Source organism: Ictalurus punctatus, chromosome 8 (genome assembly GCF_001660625.3).
Source record: "Ictalurus punctatus breed USDA103 chromosome 8, Coco_2.0, whole genome shotgun sequence".
NCBI classification, from domain to species: domain Eukaryota; kingdom Metazoa; phylum Chordata; class Actinopteri; order Siluriformes; family Ictaluridae; genus Ictalurus; species Ictalurus punctatus.
The window spans coordinates 3,505,239-3,512,500 of record NC_030423.2 but is presented as its reverse complement, the minus strand read 5'-3'; positions in this window follow the sequence as shown (position 1 = coordinate 3,512,500).

Genomic DNA, 7,262 nt, shown 5'->3' with positions numbered 1-7,262 from the left:
AGCTCTTAAAAAATAACGTGTTCCATCTCTCCCCGAGCCACCAGTTGGTGAGGAACATTGTCTAAAACCAACATTTGTAATACAAATTAGTTTCATATGCTAGTTTCATAGAGAGACAGGGAGAGGATGGATTGTGTCATGTGACCCCAAAGCTCTCTCACCCGTCCCAAAGCCGTCCCAAGTAACGCCGTATCTACATTTCTTCAGCACTCTTGATTGCTTTTAGTCAAGTAAGTTGTTGTATTTTTTATTTTATTTTTTTTTCAATTTGTGCTTCGGATTTCCTCCCAAGTGTGATGAAATCTAAAGCGATGGAAGATCCACGGCGTAAATCCGACTCTATGAGCTCTAACGTTGACCCTGACTGTCCTTAGACAGACCGCTTGAACTGATGAAAAATATCAGTTCTTACATAATGGCACAAAATCGAGTGGATCTTCAAAGGTTCCCTCCGGGTGGCGCATAAGAAGCCCAATCATGTAAATAATTAGGCCAGGAAGTTAACATATGTAATTGGGTCGTTTCGAATCCGGACACTGGGTATGTAAAGTGTCTTTGCGTGATCATGTGAAACACCCCATCTGAGCAAGAGTGTGTTTTTTTTTCTTCTTCTTCTCCAACACAGACCAGAGATTTAGCCTCAAACAGATGTTAGAAGCCCTTTGTAGGGGCCTTGGCACTGAGCCAAGCTCTACCTATCTTTACAACTATTTACATGGCAATCCAGCTGGTCACACCCCCCCCCCCCCCCCCCCCCTCGCTCTCTCTCTCGCTCTCTCATTCAAACTGTCACCATCACATCATGGTCTTGGTGATCATAGTGAAGAACATCCACAGATGAAGAAAATTTGCAGAGTCATTCTGTTCTTAGACCTGTGGGGGGGAAAATCTACAGGATTGATCTACAAAGGAATTATTTCACCTTTTTGGTCCACATACTTCTGACATAATGACCAGTTACTGCAGTCACCTAGGCCTTAAAGTGTCAACAACATTCCTGCTTGTAACTGTAATTGATAGTGTTTGTGTAGTATAACGCACGTCCGAAGCTGCTCCTTCAGATCATATGAAGGAATGTTTTTGCTTGTTACTTGAACTTAGAGCAGCTTTTCTTCCATTTAATGAAGTCAGATTTTATAATTAAATACATATTTACATACATCTGGCAACTGAAGTTAAACTTGTTTGTTCGGTTTAAATATGAAGGACTTACCTCACATACAACCTCAGTCAAGGCTTTGGAACAGCATTCTGCATCTGCATGACCCTCATTTTCTGACCACTAGAGGGTGCAGAGTGGCTCGCTTCACTTAAAATAAACAAACCCAAGCTCTCAGGTTGCTTTAAAACCATGAACTGTCAGGGTATGATAAAATACATACACATTAGTTAATTATTGAGGAAGGTTGAGGGTGATGTAATCTTTTTCACAGGCTCTTCTGTTTTTTATTTTTTATTTTAAAGGCATTCCAGAGGAGTGCAGTGGTGAGTCTGAAATACAGCCCGTTCACACCTTTGCGGCCGAACTCGGATGACTTTACGCTCAGCATCTTTAATCATCCTCCACATTACGGTCTGATTACGGCTTTTTCCTTAGATGCCCCTGAATTGTAAGGTCTAACATCAGTCAGAATAAAGGTACGTTCACTCATACAGCGATCTTATTGCTGCCAGTCGCTGTGCTAAGAAGTCGCCAGTAGGTGTTCCGACGACTGGTTACCATAGTAACGTTTATCAGTGGGCGGTGCGGCTTGCGTTCTTCTTTTGGTAACAAAACCGAGTTTCTTGCCGATGAAATGAAACATTCTGGAAGGAGAGAGTTTGTGTACATATAATGCACCAGTGTATACGTGCATCGTATACTACGAGATGGAGAAGCAGTATGTGCGCCCTGTCACTGTGGTCATCTGTCTCGCAGGCAGCATGGCGGATCACCGATCACGTCTTCGTTCCCATTGGAAGTCGAGAAAATCTAGTCGCTGAGGCTAGTCGTCGTTGCTGCGTGTCGCTGTATATGTGAACGATCCTTAAGGGTTGGCGTTTAGTCGGAAAACATGGGGGAAAAAAAAATCTAGAAAAAATACTGTATATTAAACATTAAAAAATGTTTTCGAGGTTTTTCCCAGGTTAAATATGACAACAGTAGGATTAGATATGTTGAGCACTGTAGTCTCGCGGCTCCAGGGTCCCCAGATATATCCCATGTATTTGAAGTACACAATGTTTTAAAAAGTTGGTCTGCCTTTATAAGGAGAATACACCGTCGATCTCAGTCTTTGAACTTATCTGATCTACCATAAGACAAGACAGAGCAGCCATAGGCTACTCAAAAGATTCCAATTATTATATCTTCTGCAGCACGTCTTACTGGGACCTGCAGTCAGTTCCAGAATTATTAGCAACCTTCAAGCGAATGGAGGAAGAAGAAAAAAAAAAAAAAATCAGTAGCAATTAGTAATTCTTTACAATACTGTTTGGAATGTTTTGGGAAATCTACTTTAGTATAACTTTTTTTTTATTTCACTGCATTTTTTAAACAAATGGATATACATTTACTCCAATAAATGTCCCCAGAATGATCAGATCAGTGTATTAAAAAACATAAAATAATTCATTCTTTCATCTTCAGTACCTGCTGCGTCCATGGATCCGGTGCCGAAGTCCGGAACTTCTGGACAGGGTGCCAGTCCGTCGCAGGGCGCAATCACATACAGATTCACACACTACGGACACTCCAATCAGCCTACCACGCATGTCTTTGGACTGGGGGAGGAAACCGGAGTACCCGGAGGAAACCCCCACAGCACGGGGAGAACATGCAAACTCCACACACAGGGTCACAGTGGGAATCGAACCCCCGACCCTGGAGGTGTGAGGCGAACGTGCTAACTCCGTTGTGCTCCCTAACCACGAGGAAAGTCAAAAAGCTTTCAACACATGAGACAGATGGTTGTTGATCCGCTAAACTCGAGGAATAGATATAAAATCGAAGCATAAAGAGTTCAGACTGGAAAACGACTGGAACAGTTAAATACCTGCCAGGAATATGACTGATGTCCTCATACTGCCAGCCTTCACAGTGCAGAGAATAAGCGTATATAGGTATATAGACCACAGTGTAGTTTTACAAAGGGAAGATCTTGCAAGTGCTACCTCCATAACAGTAAGCTGTTATGTACACCATCAGCACGTTGTAATAAAAGGTGACCGTATACAAGGAAAAGTGGGCCCACCGTAATATACGCTGGGGAATCATTGACGCTTCATGAATTCCACTAAGTACCATGACGTTTAACCTCAAAAACTGGTTACCTCTGCTAGAACGTTAAGACTTGTTCATAGATGGACCTTTCAACAACATAATGACCTTAAATTAACATTACATAAGCATGGACGTGGATGCATAGAAACAAAAATGCAGCCTCTGAGCTCAGGTTACTGTCTGTGTGGCATTTCATATGTTCCTCGTGTCCATGTGGGTTTCCTCTGGGTTCTCCGGTTTCCTCCCCCCACCACAAAACATTGCCGTAGGTAAATTGTATGTTGCTAAATTGCCCATACGTGTTTATACCTATGGGCATTTCATAAAGTGGTGTGGGCAGGGGTGGCTCAGTGGTTAAAGGCTCTGGGTTACTGATCAGAAGGTCAGGAGTTCAAGCTCCAGCACTGCCAAGCTATCACTGTTGGGCCCTTGGGCAAGGCCCTTAACCCTCAGGTGTGGATGAACTCCTGCCTCATGCCCAGTGTTAATCTCAAACGATCCCTAATTAAATGTGCTATTTTATATATTCACTATTCTTGTTTTCATCGAGGGTGCCAATAAATTGGATTTTGATTGCACGTGCTGGAAAGTTTTCTTTCCAGTATTATCGTTCTAATGCTACAGAAGGTGTTAATGTTCAGTTCTACTCTTTCCACATCTCGTGCCACATTGTTCCCCAATCGAAAGCTATTGTGGAGGAGTGCTGACATATAGTAGGTTTTTTTTTTTTTTTAAATTTAAAAAAAAATTTTTTTATGATTATTCTTAACAGCCTGTCAAAGCGGGGAAACTTTGACAGCTTGAGTGCAGATTCTTATTTTAGAGACACAAACACTTGTGGCAGGTGTCCTGTGGTCCTTTGGCAAACGAAAAAGAAGAAGGAAGGGGGGGAAAAAAAAAAAAAACGAGAGCAGCAAGTTGAACATGTTGTTCTGCACTAAGTAATCATTCTGCTAAACAGATGTAGAAAGGTATTATAAACAGCTTTTTTTTTTTTCTCTCCCCGCTGTTCGCAGGCTAAAAGTGAATTGCCAAACTTCCACGATGTCATGAATCTTTCAAAGACTGTAAAGTTATGATGGACTACCACAGAACAGATGTGCCACTCGCACCTCATTCATAAACTGCTCTCAAGGTTAGAACTGTTGATCGGATTTGGAAATATTGGGATAAGGTGAGTGGGATTTCGGTGAGGTCCTTCATGTTCTTATACGGTGTAAAACAGCATACATATTCAGTATGGATGACTGCAACCGAAGTTGGACTATTGATACTATTTTTGAACCGTTCTCTGGATACCTGAAACGAAAACCACATGGACTACAGACTAAAGTGTCCGGCTATAAAAGTGACTGAACGAGTTAAACCTCTTCGAGATTATCACACAAGTCTGGTTACACTGACTCGCTGCTAAACAGACATTCAGAAATGTCTAATAAGTCATTGAAGAAAACAAGTGATACACCAACATTTGCAGACAGTAGACATTGTTTACATGCCTGTATGGAAATACGCCTTGTTAGTTCAACTCTGACCTCAAATAACATCAAAAGGCCTTTCATTTAAGTCATTCACAGAGATCTAATGAGTCATACTGTATCCAGTAGGGGTGTAACGCAGTGCCGCAGTGCCGCATCTGTATCTGCAGCTGACTAGTGCTCTAAATATCCATATCTGTATCTGCATTTGGATTTTAACTCAAAATGGGTGTGGCCTAAACGATAAAAAAAAAAAAAAGAAGAAAAGAAAACCCGAAACTACCAAGATGGTACCAGAAATACTGTTTTTTAAAAAAAAAAAAGCCTCAGATGTAGAAATGCCCGCATTCTTATCACGGTCTGTGAATTCTGGCTCGGACTGTCCTTCGACCTCAGGTAGTGATGTGTGTGCACGACTCTTATTATTTATTTTTTAAAAATCCCTTCAGTTTCCTCTTCAGGAGGTGAAATGCTGTTCAACTGGGTTAAGGTCTGATGATTGACTTGGTCAGTCTGAAACCTTCCTGTTTTCCACTTGATTCCAACATGCTTGACTGAGGAGCTTCTATCATTTGGATCGTGAGCAGATCCTTTCTTTCTCCACACGTTGGCCTCGGTTCCAGAACTTTTTATGGTTCATCTCTGTATTTCTTTGCAAATTCCAATTTGGCCTTCTGATTCTTACTTCTGAGTGGGTTGCATCTTATGGTATGGACCTCTATATATATATTTCTGCACTTGAATTCTTCTTTGAATGGAATTGTGAAACCTTCACCCCTGGCCTGTGGAGTGAGTTTTGGGGGGGGCATTCTTCACAGCTCTCACAATGTTTATCATCAGCTGGTGGTGTTTTCCTTGGCCGACCTGTTCCATTTCTGGTTGTTGGTACACCAGTGGTTTCCTTCTTTTTCAGCACATCCCAAATTGTTGCATCGGCTATGCCCAATGCTTGTGCAATCGATTTTCCCCCTCTTTTCTCAGCTTCAAAATGGCTTGCGTTTCTCCCCTAGAGAGCTCACTGGTCTTCATGTTGGTTTATCCTTACCTACACACCGAGAGTAGACATTCAGAGCTGTTAATTCGGGGCAGCAAGAAACGTCCGTCAGTCAAATCTTTTTTGATCACTTTGGGGGGGGGGGGGGGTAAAAATGGGTGGGTTCAAACAAAAAGTGGCATGTTCGAAGTTGATTACCACATCTAGATTTAAATATGATTAAAGCTGAAAGAGGTCTGTAATTAAACATTGGCATCCCTCTGATATGCTCTTGCCTCCACTTTATCCCTTTTCTGTAAATCTAGACACGTCGCCGGGATATTGTTCACTCCTCGGAAATCATCGAGAAAAGTCATTTAACAGACCCCCCACGTTCAGCTGCTGCTATACAGGGATGCCATAGCAGATCACCTGTCCATATATTTTGATTCTGGGACACGTTGTACACCGGATTCCCTTCTTGATGCAACCCTCCCCATTTTCCAGGCTTGGGACTGGCTCTGAAAGTGCACCGACTCGTGCAACCCTCCAGTGCCTGGGGTAGGTTCCCTGACCGGGAATCAAACCCGGGCTACTAGCCACTAGTCCATCTAATAAAAGAGATAAAGGTGATAAAAAGTATATATTTTACTCTAAACGGTTGTGATCAGAGTGCTGAAACGACACGAGTGATAGGTTAGAGTCTCACAAGCCACGCTTTCTTTCTTTCTTTCGTGTTTCTTTCTAACCTCAAAGTTGTGATATAATTGTAGATGTTGAGTCTGTGCAGGCGAATCCAGTCTCTCACTCTTGCTGCTTAGAAGAATAAAACTACCCAAGTCTCCCTTTTTTTTTTCTTTTTTTTTTTTTTTTGAAAGACAGAAAAACCTGTCAGCCAGATGTTTTTGCTGTAATGAACAAAGTGTAGGGGTGAAGTAAGCGTTTTGATGAGAAAATTCTCAGAGAGAAATTAATCGAGGACATGACTTTCCATGACCAAAGCTATTGTTTTATATGCCAAATGATTTATGTCTGCGTTGATTTACACGCCATCTATTCTGTACAGCTGTGATGGTACTCTATTAATGAAATTCCTTGATGTCTCGTTGTTGGGATTTTATTTATTTATTTTCTTTGATTTGCGGTTTGAATCGCGCACCTCATATTCAAAGTCTCTGCATGTATAATGTCTAGTTTTCAGACGACAGCGCTTAGTGAAACTTCTAGAAGCATATATCAAAAAGAGTTCGCCCTTTAAACACGACATTAACCGTAATGTCAAACATTGTAACGTCTGGTGCCGAACGTTTCGAATTAGCTACACGGACCTTGTGCCATAATTATAAAAGGATTCTCACATTAAATTACTCTGAAGAACTACAAAAGTGTTTAGCAGTATTTCTGATCTCAGTGAGCGTGGAACATATGGTTAGCATTTTGGAAGGGCGCTCGTTTTACCAGGCAGAGCGGACTGATTCCTCGGGCTGTGCTGTGTTACGACAGGTTCCTTAAACAGGATGAGATTTTTATGCCTGATAAATGGAGGACT